The sequence below is a fragment of the Synchiropus splendidus genome, chromosome 6, assembly GCF_027744825.2.
Source record: "Synchiropus splendidus isolate RoL2022-P1 chromosome 6, RoL_Sspl_1.0, whole genome shotgun sequence".
Lineage (NCBI taxonomy): Eukaryota > Metazoa > Chordata > Actinopteri > Syngnathiformes > Callionymidae > Synchiropus > Synchiropus splendidus.
Window position 1 is genome coordinate 24,755,426 of NC_071339.1, and position 14,340 is coordinate 24,769,765.

Genomic DNA, 14,340 nt, shown 5'->3' on the forward strand with positions numbered 1-14,340 from the left:
TTTCCAGCCTGACATAAGGTGGATTCCAGAACGCTAAACATAAAAATGTAGATAACTTTGGAAAAACACTTCAGACAGCTTATATTTGATGTGCAACTACTAGAAAGACAATTTCTGCTATAGTGGTAGGTGAAACTTTCGTGTTCTGAAGCTTTCCTTCAAAGTTATGGCATAATGCAGAAAACGCGTTTTCAGCCAGAGATAAGTTGGGTTCCGGAATGGCAAACATAAAAATGTTGATAACTTTCGAAAAACACTTCAGACAGCTTAGATTTGATGTGCAACTACTAGAAAGACCCTTTCTGCTACAGTGGGAGGTTAAAATTTCATGTTCTGAAGCTTCCCTGCAAAGTTATGGCACAATGCAGAAAACGCGTTTTCAGTCTGAGATAAGGTAGGTTCCGGAACGCCAAACATAAAATTGTTGATAACTTTGGAAAAAACATTTCAGACAGCTTAGATTTGATGTGCAACTACTAGAAGGAACCTTTCTGCTACAGTGGGAGGTTAAAATTTCATGTTCTGAAGCTTCTCTGCAAAGTTATGGCACAATGCAGAAAACGCGTTTTCAGCCTGAGATAAGATGGGTTCCGGAACGCCAAACATAAAAATGTGGATAACTTTGGAAAAACACTTCAAAATGCTTAGATTTGATGTGCAACTTCTAGAAAGACCCTTTTTGCTATAGTGGTAGATGAAACTTTCGTGTTCTGAAGCTTTCCTTCAAAGTTATGGCATAATGCAGAAAACATGTTTTCAGCCAGAGGTAAGGTGGGTTCCGGAACGGCAAACATAAAAATGTGGATAACTTTGGAAAAACACTTCAGACAGCTTATATTTGATGTGCAACTACTAGAAAGACAATTTCTGCTATAGTGGTAGATGAAACTTTCGTGTTCTGAAGCTTTCCTTCAAAGTTATGGCATAATGCAGAAAACATGTTTTCAGCCAGAGGTAAGGTGGGTTCCGGAACGGCAAACATAAAAATGTTGATAACTTTCGAAAAACACTTCAGACAGCTTAGATTTGATGTGCAACTACTAGAAAGACCCTTTCTGCTATAGTGGGCGGTGAAAATTTGATGTTCTGAAGCTTCCCTGCAAAGTTATGGCACAATGTAGAAAACGCGTTTTCAGCCTGAGATAAGGTGGGTTCCGGAACGCCAAACATGAAAATGTTGATAACTTTGGAAAAACACATCAGACAGCTTATATTTGATGTGCAACTACTAGAAAGACCCTTTATGCTATTGTGGGAGGTTAAAATTTCATGTTCTGAAGATTCCCATCAAAGTTATGGCACAAAGCAGAAAACGCGTTTTCAGCCAGAGATAATGTGGGTTTCGGAACGCCAAACATAAAAATGTTGATAACTTTGGAAAAACACTTCAGAGAGCTTAGATTTGATGTGTAACTCCTAGAAAGACCCTTACTGCTATAGTGGGAGGTGAAACTTTCATGTTCTGAAGCTTTCCTTCAAAGTTATGGCACAATGCAGGAAATGCATTTTCAGCCTGAGATAAGGTGGGTACCGGGACGCCAAACATAAAAATGTTGATAACTTTCGAAAAACACTTCAGACAGCTTAGATTTTAAGTGCAACTACTAGAAAAACCCTTTCTGCTATAGTGGGAGGCGAAAATTTCATGTTTTGATGCTTCCCTGCAAAGTTATGGCACAATGCAGAAAACGCGTTTTCAGCATGAGATAAGGTGGGTTCCGGAACGCCAAACATAAAAATGTTGATAACTTTGGAACAACACTTCAGACAGCTTAGATTTAATGTGCAACTACTAGAAAGACCCTTTCTGCCATAGTGGGAGGTCAAAATTTCATGTTCTGAAGCTTCCCTGGAAAATTATGGGACAATGCAGAAAACAATTTTTCATTCTGAGATAAGGTCGATTCCGGGACGCCAAACATAAAAATGTTGATAACTTTGGAAAAACACTTCAAAATGCTTAGATTTGATGTGCAACTTCTAGAAAAACCCTTTCTGCTATAGTGTGGGGTGAAATTTTCATTTTCTGAACCTTCCCTGCAAAGTCATGGCACAATGCGTAATACGCGTTTTCAGCCTGAGATAAGGTCGATTCCGGAACGCCAAACATAAAAATGTGGATAACTTTGGAAAAACACTTCAGACAGCTTAGATTTGAAGTGCAACTACTAGAAAACCCCTTTCTGCTATAGTGGGAGGTGAAAATTGCATGTTTTGAAGCTTCCCTGCAAAGTTATGGCACAATGCAGAAAACGCGTTTTCAACATGAGATAAGGTGGGTTCGGGAACGCCAAACATAAAAATGTTGATAACTTTGGAAAAACACTTCAGACGGCTTAGTTTTGATGTGCAACTACTAGAAAGACCCATTCTGCTATAGTGGGAGGTGAAAATTTCATTTTCTGAAGCTTCCCTGCAAAGTTATGGCACAATGCGTAAAACGCGTTTTCAGCCTGAGATAAGGTCGATTCCAGAACGCCAAACATAAAAATGTCGATAACTTTGGAAAAACACTTCAGACAGCTTAGATTTGATGTGCAACTACTAGAAAGACCCTTTCTGCTATAGTGGGAGGTGAAAATTTCATTTTCTGAAGCTTCCCTGCAAAGTTATGGCACAATGCGTAAAACGCGTTTTCAGCCTGAGATAAGGTCGATTCCGGAACGCCAAACATAAAAATGTTGATAACTTTCGAAAAACACTTCAGACAGCTTAGATTTGATGTGCAACTACTAGAAAGACCCTTTCTGCTATAGAGGGAGGTGAAAATTTCATGTTTTGAAGCTTCGCTGCAAAGTTATGGCACAATGCAGAAAATGCGTTTTCAGCCTGAGATAAGGTGGGTTCCGGAACGCCAAACATAAAAATGTTGATAACTTTGGAAAAACATATCAGACAGCTTAGATTTGATGTGCAACTACGAGAAAGTCCCGTTCTTCTATAGTGGGAGGTGAAAATTTCATGTTCTGAAGCTTCCCTGCAAAGTTATGGCACAATGCAGAAAACGCGTTTTCAGCATGAGATAAGTTGGGTTCCGGAACGCCAAACATAAAAATGTTGATAACTTTGGAAAAACACTTCAGACGGCTTAGATTTGATGTGCAACTACTAGAAAGACCCATTCTGCTATAGTGGGAGGTGAAAATTTCATTTTCTGAAGCTTCCCTGCAAAGTTATGGCACAATGCGTAAAATGCGTTTTCAGCCTGAGATAAAGTAGATTCCGGAACGCCAAACATAAAAATGTTGATAACTTTGGAAAAACTCATCAGACAGCTTAGATTTGATGTGCAACTACTAGAAAGACACTTTCTGCAATAGTGGGAGGTTAAAATTTCATGTTCTGAAGCTTCCCTGCAAAGTTATGGCACAATGCAGAAAACGCGTTTTCAGCATGAGATAAGGTTGATTCTGGAACGCCAAACATAAAAATGTTGATAACTTTGGAAAAACACTTTAGACAGCTTAGATTTGATGTGCAACTACTAGAAAGACCCTTTCTGCTATCGTGGGAGGTGAAAATTTCATGTTCTAAAGGTTCCCTGCAAAGTTATGGCACAATGCGTAAAACGCGTTTTAAGCCTGAGATAAGGTCGATTCCGGAACGCCATACATAAAAATGTTGATAACTTTGGAAAAACACATCAGACAGCTTAGATTTGATGTGCAACTACTAGAAAGACCCTTTCTGCTATAGTGGGACGTGAAAATTTCATGTTCTGAAGCTTCCCTGCAAAGTTATGGCACAATGCAGAAAAAACGTTTTCAGCTTGAGATAAGGTGGGTTCCGGAACGCCAAACATAAAAATGTTGATGACTTTCGAAAAACACTTCAGACAACTTAGATTTGATGTGCAACTACTAGAAAGACCCTTTCTGCTATAGTGGGAGGTGAAATTTTCATGTTCTGAAGCTTCCCTGCAAAGTTATGGCACAATGCAGAAAACGCGTTTTCAGCCTGAGATAAGGTGGGTTCCGGAACGCCAAACATAAAAATGTTGATAACTTTGGAAAAACACTTCAGACATCTTAGATTAGATGTGCAACTACTAGAAAGACCCTTTCTGCTATAGTGGGACGTGAAAATTTCATGTTCTTAAGCTTCCCTGCAAAGTTATGGCACAATGCAGAAAACACGCTTTCAGCCTGAGATAAGGTGTGTTCCGGAACGCCAAACATAAAAATGTTGATAACTTTCGAAAAACACTTCAGAGAGATTAGATTTGATGTGCAACTATTAGAAAGACCATGTTTGACATAGTGGGAGCTGAAAATTTCATGTTCTGATGCTTCCCTGCAAAGTTAAGGAACAATGCAGAAAACGCGTTTTCAGCCTGAGATAAGGTGGGTTCCTTAACGCCAAACATAAAAATGTTGATAACTTTGGAAAAACACTTTAGACAGCTTAGATTTGATGTGCAACTACTAGAAACAGCCTTTCTGCTACAGTGGGTGGTTAAAATTTCATGTTCTGAAGCTTCCCTGCAAAGTTATGGCACAATGCAGAAAACGCGTTTTCAGCATGAGATAAGGTTGATTCTGGAACGCCAAACATAAAAATGTTGATAACTTTGGAAAAACACTTTAGACAGCTTAGATTTGATGTGCAACAACTAGAAAGACCCTTTCTGCTATCGTGGGAGGTGAAAATTTCATGTTCTAAAGGTTCCCTGCAAAGTTATGGCACAATGCGTAAAACGCGTTTTAAGCCTGAGATAAGGTCGATTCCGGAACGCCATACATAAAAATGTTGATAACTTTGGAAAAACACATCAGACAGCTTAGATTTGATGTGCAACTACTAGAAAGACCCTTTCTGCTATAGTGGGACGTGAAAATTTCATGTTCTGAAGCTTCCCTGCAAAGTTATGGCACAATGCAGAAAACACGTTTTCAGCTTGAGATAAGGTGGGTTCCGGAACGCCAAACATAAAAATGTTGATGACTTTCGAAAAACACTTCAGACAGCTTAGATTTGATGTGCAACTACTAGAAAGACCCTTTCTGCTATAGTGGGAGGTGAAATTTTCATGTTCTGAAGCTTCCCTGCAAAGTTATGGCACAATGCAGAAAACGCGTTTTCAGCCTGAGATAAGGTGGGTTCCGGAACGCCAAACATAAAAATGTTGATAACTTTGGAAAAACACTTCAGACAGCTTAGATTAGATGTGCAACTACTAGAAAGACCCTTTCTGCTATAGTGGGACGTGAAAATTTCATGTTCTTAAGCTTCCCTGCAAAGTTATGGCACAATGCAGAAAACACGTTTTCAGCCTGAGATAAGGTGTGTTCCGGAACGCCAAACATAAAAATGTTGATAACTTTCGAAAAACACTTCAGAGAGATTAGATTTGATGTGCAACTATTAGAAAGACCATGTTTGACATAGTGGGAGCTGAAAATTTCATGTTCTGATGCTTCCCTGCAAAGTTAAGGAACAATGCAGAAAACGCGTTTTCAGCCTGAGATAAGGTGGGTTCCTTAACGCCAAACATAAAAATGTTGATAACTTTGGAAAAACACTTTAGACAGCTTAGATTTGATGTGCAACTACTAGAAACAGCCTTTCTGCTACAGTGGGTGGTTAAAATTTCATGTTCTGAAGCTTCCCTGCAAAGTTGTGGCACAATGCAGAAAACGCGTTTTCAGCCTGAGATAAGGTGGGTTCCGGAACGCCAAACATAAAAATGTTGATAACTTTGGAAAGCCACTTCAGACAGCATAGATTTGATGTGCAACTACAAGAAAGACCCTTTCTGCTATAGTGGGAGGTGAAACTTTCATGTTCTGAAGCTTTCCTTCAAAGTTATGGCACAATGCAGAAAACGCGTTTTCAGCCTGAGACAAGGTGGGTTCCGGAACGCCAAACATAAAAATGTTGATAACTTTCGAAAAACACTTCAGACAGCTTAGATTTGATGTGCAACGACTACAAAGTCCCTGTCAGTTATAGTGGGAGTTGAAAAATTCCTGTTCTGAAGCTTCCCTGCAAAGTTAAGGAACAATGCAGAAAACGCGTTTTCAGCCTGAGATAAGGTGGGTTCCGGAACGCCAAACACAAAAATGTTGATATCTTTGGAAAAACACTTCAGACGGCTGAGATTTGATGTGCAACTACGAGAAAGACCCTTTCTGCGATAGTGGGAGGTGAACATTTCATGTTCTGAAGCTTCCCTGAGAAGTTATTGCACAATGCAGAAAACACGTTTTCAGCCTGAGATAAGGTTGGTTCCGGAACGCCAAACATAAAAATGTTGATAACTTTGGAAAAACACTTCAGACAGCTTAGATTAGATGTGCAACTACTAGAAAGACCCTTTCTGCTATAGTGGGTGGTGAAATTTTCATGTTCTGAAGCTTTCCTTCAAAGTTATGGCACAATGCATAAAACGCGTTTTCAGCCTGAGACAAGGTGGGTTCCGGAACGCCAAACATAAAAATGTTGATAACTTTCGAAAAACACTTCAGACAGCTTAGATTTGATATGCAACTACTAGAAAAACCCTTTCTGCTATAGTGGAAGGTGAAAATTTCATTTTCTGGAACTTCCCTGCAAAGTTATGGCACAATGCGTAAAACGCGTCTTCAGCCTGAGATAAGCTCGATTCCGGAACGCCAAACATGAAAATGTTGATAACTTTCGAAAAACACTTCAGACAGCTTAGATTTGATGTGCAACTACTAGAAAGACACTTTCTGCAATAGTGGGAGGTTAAAATTTCATGTTCTGAAGCTTCCCTGCAAAGTTATGGCACAATGCAGAAAACGCGTTTTCAGCCTGAGATAAGGTGGGTTCCGGAATGCCAAACATAAAAATGTTAATAACTTTGGAAAAACACTTCAGACGGCTTAGATTTTATGTGCAACTACTAGAAAGATCCTTTCTGCTATAGAGGGAGGTGAAAATTTCATTTTCTGAAGCTTCCCTGCAAAGTTATGGCACAATGCGTAAAACGCGTTTTCAGCCTGAGATAAGGTTGATTCCAGAACGCCAAACATAAAAATGTTGATAACTTTGGAAAAACACTTCAGACAGCTAAGATTTGATGTGCAACTACTAGAAAGACCCTTTCTGCTATAGTGGGAGGTGAAAATTTCATTTTCTGAACCTTCCCTGCAAAGTTATGGCACAATGCGTGAAACGCGTTTTCAGCCTGAGATAAGGTCGATTCCGGAACGCAAAACATAAAAATGTTGATAACTTTCGAAAAACACTTCAGACAGCTTAGATTTCATGTGCAACTACTAGAAAGACCCTTTCTGCTATAGTGGGAGGTGAAAATTTCATGTTTTGAAGCTTCCCTGCAAAGTTATGGCACAATGCATAAAACGCGTTTTCAGCCTGAGATAAGGTGGGTTCCGGAACGCCAAACATAAAAATGTTGATAACTTTGGAAAAACATATCAGACAGCTTAGATTTGATGTGCAACTACTAGAAAGTCCCGTTCTTCTATAGTGGGAGGTGAAAATTTCATATTCTGAAGCTTCCCTGCAAAGTTATGGCACAATGCGTAAAATGCGTTTTCAGCCTGAGATAAAGTAGATTCCGGAACGCCAAACATAAAAATGTTGATAACTTTGGAAAAACTCATCAGACAGCTTAGATTTGATGTGCAACTACTAGAAAGACACTTTCTGCTATAGTGGGAGGTTAAAATTTCATGTTCTGAAGCTTCCCTGCAAAGTTATGGCACAATGCAGAAAACGCGTTTTCAGCCTGAGATAAGGTGGGTTCCGGAACGCCAAACATAAAAAATGTTGATAACTTTGGAAAAACACTTCAGACAGCTTAGATTTGATGTGTAACTACTAGAAAGACCCTTTCTGCTATAGAGGGAGGTGAAAATTTCATTTTCTGAAGCTTCCCTGCAAAGTTATGGCACAATGCGTAAAACGCGTTTTCAGCATGAGATAAGGTCGATTCCAGAACGCCAAACATAAAAATGTTGATAACTTTGGAAAAACACTTCAGACAGCTTAGATTTGATGTGCAACTACTAGAAAGACCCTTTCTGCTATAGTGGGAGGTGAAAATTTCATTTTCTGAACCTTCCCTGCAAAGTTATGGCACAATGCGTAAAACGCGTTTTCAGCCTGAGATAAGGTCGATTCCGGAACGCCAAACATAAAAATGTTAACTTTCGAAAAACTCTTCAGACAGCTTAGATTTGATGTGCAACTACTAGAAAGACCCTTTCTGCTATAGTGGGAGGTGAAAATTTCATGTTTTGAAGCTTCCCTGCAAAGTTATGGCACAATGCATAAAACGCGTTTTCAGCCTGAGATAAGGTGGGTTCCGGAACGCCAAACATAAAAATGTTGATAACTTTGGAAAAACATATCAGACAGCTTAGATTTGATGTGCAACTACTAGAAAGACACTTTCTGCTATAGCGGGAGGTTAAAATTTCATGTTCTGAAGCTTCCCTGCTAAGTTATGGCACAATGCAGAAAACGCGTTTTCAGCCTGAGATAAGGTGGGTTCCGGAACGCCAAACATAAAAAATGTTGATAACTTTGGAAAAACACTTCAGACAGCTTAGATTTGATGTGCAACTACTAGAAAGACCCTTTCTGCTATAGTGGGAGGTGAAAATTTCATTTTCTGGAGCTTCCCTCCAAAGTTATGGCAAAATGCGTAAAACGCGTTTTCAGCCTGAGATAAGGTCGATTCCAGAACGACAAACATAAAAGTGTTGATAACTGTGGAAAAACACTTCAGACAGCTTAGATTTGATGTGCAAATACTAGAAAGACCCTTTCTGCTATAGTGGGAGTTGAAAATTTCATTTTCTGGAGCTTCCCTCCAAAGTTATGGCAAAATGCGTAAAACGCGTTTTCAACCTGAGATAAGGTCGATTCTGGAACGCCAAACATAAAAATGTTGATAACTTTGGAAAAACACTTCAGACAGCTTAGATTTGATGTGCAACTACTAGAAGGACCCTTTCTGCTATAGTGGGAGGTGAAAATTTCATGTTCTAAAGGCTCCCTGCAAAGTTATGGCACAATGCGTAAAACGCGTTTTAAGCCTGAGATAAGGTCGATTCCGGAACGCCAAACATAAAAATGTTGATAACTTTGGAAAAACACTTCAGACGGCTTAGATTTGATGTGCAACTACTAGAAAGATCCTTTCTGCTATAGAGGGAGGTGAAAATTTCATTTTCTGAAGCTTCCCTGCAAAGTTATGGCACAATGCGTAAAACGCGTTTTCAGCCTGAGATAAGGTCGATTCCAGAACGCCAAACATAAAAATGTTGATAACTTTGGAAAAACACTTCAGACAGCTAAGATTTGATGTGCAACTACTAGAAAGACCCTTTCTGCTACAGTGGGAGGGCAAAATTTCATGTTCGGAAGCTTCCCTGGAAAGTTATGGGACAATGCGTAAAAAGCGTTTTCAGCCTGAGATAAGGTTGATTCCGGAACGCCAAACATAAAAATGTTGACAACTTTCGAAAAACACTTCAGACAGCTTAGATTTGATGTGCAACTACTAGAAAGATCCTTTCCGCTATAGAGGGAGGTGAAAATTTCATTTTCTGAAGCTTCCCTGCAAAGTTATGGCACAATGCGTAAAACGCGTTTTCAGCCTGAGATAAGGTCGATTCCAGAACGCCAAACATAAAAATGTTGATAACTTTGGAAAAACACTTCAGACAGCTAAGATTTGATGTGCAACTACTAGAAAGACCCTTTCTGCTATAGTGGGAGGTCAAAATTTCATGTTCTGAAGCTTCCCTGGAAAGTTATGGCACAATGCAGAAAACGCGTTTTCAGCCTGAGATAAGGTGGGTTCCGGAATGCCAAACATAAAAATGTTGATAACTTTGGAAAAACACTTCAGACGGCTTAGATTTGATGTGCAACGACTACAAAGACCCTGTCTGTTATAGTGGGAGTTGAAAATTTCATGTTCTGAAGCTTCCCTGCAAAGTAAAGGAACAATGCAGAAAACGCGTTTTCAGCCTGACGTAAGGTGTGTTCCGGAACGCCAAACATAAAAATGTTGATAATTTTGGAAAAAACATTTCAGACAGCTTAGATTTGATGTGCAACTACTAGAAAGACCATTTCTGCTATAGCGGGAAGTGAAAATTTCATGTTCTGAAGCTTCCCTGCAAAGTCATGGGACAATGCAGAAAACGCGTTTTCAGCCTGAGATAAGGTGGGTTCCGGAACGCCAAACATAAAAATATTGATAACTTTGGAAAAAACATATCAGACAGCTTAGATTTGATGTGCAACTACTAGAAAGACCCTTTCTGCTATATTGGGAGCTGAAAATTTCATGTTCTGAAGCTTCCCTGCAAAGATGTGGCACAATGCAGAAAACGCGTTTTCAGCCTGAGATAAGGTGGGTTCCGGAACGCCAAACATAAAAATGTTGATAACTTTGGAAAACCACTTCAGACAGCTTAGATTTGATGAGCAACTACAAGAAAGACCCTTTCTGCTATAGTGGGAGGTGAAACTTTCATGTTCTGAAGCTTTCCTTCAAAGTTATGGCACAATGCAGAAAACGCGTTTTCAGCCTGAGATAAGGTTGATTCCGGAACGCCAAACATAAAAATGTTGATAACTTTCGAAAAGCACTTCAGACAGCTTAGATTTGATGTGTAACGACTACAAAGACCCTGTCTGTTATAGTGGGAGTTGAAAATTTCATGTTCTGAAGCTTCCCTGCAAAGTTAAGGAACAATGCAGAAAACGCGTTTTCAGCCTGACATAAGGTGGGTTCCGGAACGCCAAACATGAAAATGTTGATAACTTTGGAAAAACACTTCAGACAGCTTGGATTTGATGTGCAACTACTACAAAGACCCTTTCTGCTAGAATGGGAGGTTAAAATTTCATGTTCTGAAGCTTCCCTGCAAAGTTTAGGAACAATGCAGAAAACGCGTTTTCAGCCTGACATAAGGTGGGATTCCGGAACGCCAAACATAAAAATGTTGATAACTTTGGAAAAACACTTCAGACAACTTAGATTGGATGTGCAACTACAAGAAAGACCCTTTCTGCTACAGTGGGAGGTGAAACTTTCATGTTCTGATGCTTTCCTTCAAAGTTATGGCACAATGCAGAAAACGCATTTTCAGCCTGAGATAAGGTGGGTTCCGGAACGCCAAACATAAAAATGTTGATAACTTTGGAAAACCACTTCAGACAGCTTAGATTTGATGTGCAACTACTAGAAAGACCCTTTCTGCTATAGTGGGACGTGAAAATTTCATGTTCTTAAGCATCCCTGCAAAGTTATGGCACAATGCAGAAAACACGTTTTCAGCTTGAGATAAGGTGGGTTCCGGAACACCAAACATAAAAATGTTGATAACTTTGGAAAAACACTTCAGATAGCTTGGATTTGATGTTCAACTACTACAAAGACCCTGTCTGTTATAGTTGGATTTGAAAATTTCATGTTCTGAAGCTTCCCTGCAAAGTTAAGGAACATTGCAGAAAACGCGTTTTGAGCCTGAGACAAGGTGGGTTCCGGAACGCCAAACATAAAAATGTTGATAACTTTGGAAAACCACTTCAGACAGCTTAGATTTGTTGTGCAACTACAAGAAAGACCCTTTATGCTATTGTGGTAGGTTAAAATTTCATGTTCTGAAGATTCCCAGCAAAGTTATGGCATAAAGCAGAAAACGCGTTTTCAGCCAGAGACAAGTTGGGTTCCGGAACGCCAAACATAAAAATGTTGATAACTTTGGAAAAACACTTCAGACAGCTTAGATTTGATGTGTAACTACTAGAAAGACCATTTCTGCTATTGTGGGAGGTGGAAATTTCATGTTCTGAAGCTTCCCTACAAAGTTCTGGCACAATGCAGAAAACGCGTTTTCAGGCTGAGATAAGGTGGGTTCCGGAACGCCAAACATAAAAAAGTTGATAACTTTGAAAAAACACTTAACACCGCTGAGACTTGATGTGCAACTACGAGAAAGACCCTTTCTGCTATAGTTGGATGTGAAATTTTCATTTTCTGAAGCATCCCTGCAAAGTTATGGCACAATGGAGAAAACGCGTTTTCAGCCTCAGATAAGGTCGATTCCTGAGCGCCAAAGATAAAATAGTTGATAACTTAGGAAAAACACTTCAGACAGATTAGATTTGATGTGCAAGTACTAGAATGACCCTTTCTGCTATAGTGGGAGGTGAAAATTTCATGTTCTGATGCTTCCCTACAAAGTTATGGCACAATGCAGAAAACGCGTTTTCAGCCTGAGATAAGGTGGGTTCCGGAACGCCAAACAAAAAAATGTTGATAACTTTGGAACAACACTTCAGACAGCTTAGATTTGATGTGCAACTACTAGAAAGACCCTTTCTGCCATAGTGGGAGGTGAAATTTTCATGTTCTGAAGCTTCCCTGTAAAGTTATGGCACAAAACAGAAAACTCGATTTCAGCCTGAGATCAGTAGGGGTCCGGAACGCCAAACATAAAAATGTTGATAACTTTGGAAAAACACTTCAGACAGCTTAGATTTGATGTACAACTACTAGAAAGACCAATTCTGCTATAGTGGGAGGTGAAAATTTCATGTTCTGAAGCTTCCCTGCAAATTCATGGCACAATGCAGAAAACGCGTTTTCAGCCAGAGATAAGGTGGGTTCCGGAACGCCAAACATAAAAAAGTTGATAACTTTGGAAAAACACTTAAGACCGCTTAGACTTGATGTGCGACTACTAGAAAGACCCTTTCTGCTCTAGTGGGATGTGAAAATTTCATGTTCTGAAGCTTCCCTGCAAAGTTATTGCACAATGCAGAAAACGCGTTTTCGAACTGAGATTAGGTCGATTCCGGAATGCCAAACATAAAAATGTTGATAACTTTGGAAAAACACTTCAGACAGATTAGATTTGATATGCAACTACTAGAAAGACCCTTTCTGCTATAGTGGGAAGTGAAAATTTCATGTTCTGAAGCTTCCCTGCAAAGTTATGGCACAATGCAGAAAACGCGTTTTCAGCCTGAGATAAGGTCGATTCCGGAACACCAAACCTAAAAATGGTGATAACTTTGGAAAAACACTTCAGACAGCTTAAATTTAGAGATAAGGTCAATTCCATGTGCTACTAACTACTAGATGCTCTGAACTCAGGGTGAACTTGTAAGCAGACAATGTTTTTAAGCTGAGCTTGCGATTATGGTTAACGCTTAGAAGGTACGTCGTATTAATAGAACATTGCGGTCTTCACTTAGAAGATATGTTACATTTATCAAAACAATGAAAGTAACACTCAGCATGTTCAATAAATCTAAAACATTTGCATAAGACATTATGGGTGTCTCTAATGAAGTTAAAACTTTCCACAAAGGACGACAGCTAGAACACGTGATGAAAATTAAAACTTTCCACTGAAGATGACAAGAACACGTCATCCATTAATGACGCATTGGGGGATTGTTTATTGAAATCAGCAATGTTACTATAAATGTCTCGGATAAACTGACCCCTCTCTCTCTTGCTCTCTCGCTTTTGGCTTCATCCGTTTGCTGTAAGGTCTTGTATCTTAACTTGGGACGGTGCTCTTTCTCTTGCTCTTAGGCAATTTGATTTAACTCATTTTGTTGTTCTCTTATGGTTTTTATTATTGATTGGCTGATTTTTATTATTGATTCTTTTGACTTAATCTCTTTTATTGCATATACTTTGAATATATTTTTATGATCTTTGACTTAATGCTTTTTATTGTTCGCATTTATGATTTTTTGACATTTATGTATGTGCACTAGCGTCTGGCAGTGCCTTTCACTTTGTTGGGTATTAGCGTCTGGCAATACCCTTGAGCTTATTGATGTTTATTGATTTTATTGTTTTTATTATCCTTTTTTGAATTTTACTGTTTTGTTATCCTTTTTATCATTTTTTGAAGAAATACTTTTGATATAAAAACAAAATAAAACTGAGTACGAATTAAGTACTGAAAAGGCACAACGGCATTGATCCCTGACTACTAAAGAATCGACTGGCTCCTGTACTACCATCAACTGGGTTATAGGTGAGTTAATGCTCGATTGAATTAATGTTTGATTTCCTTCCCTGTGCACATGTAGTGAATGTCTCGACTGGTAGCATTATTCCATCCTGAGTTATTATGTCAATGATAAAGTGGTAGTTCAGAAGGCTGAGGTAATATTTCATTTAAGGAATGGATTGAGGATCTAATCATGTGTCCCTAAACGAAGGTAAGTACAGAGACTACGGTAGAAGGTGTAGCATTGTAAGGTCAAGAACCTGTTTCTCAACAGGTCGGGCGAATTAAATAACCCGTTCAGTGAAGCGCCGACACTACTCACTAATATAATCAGATGAAGTTGATACAT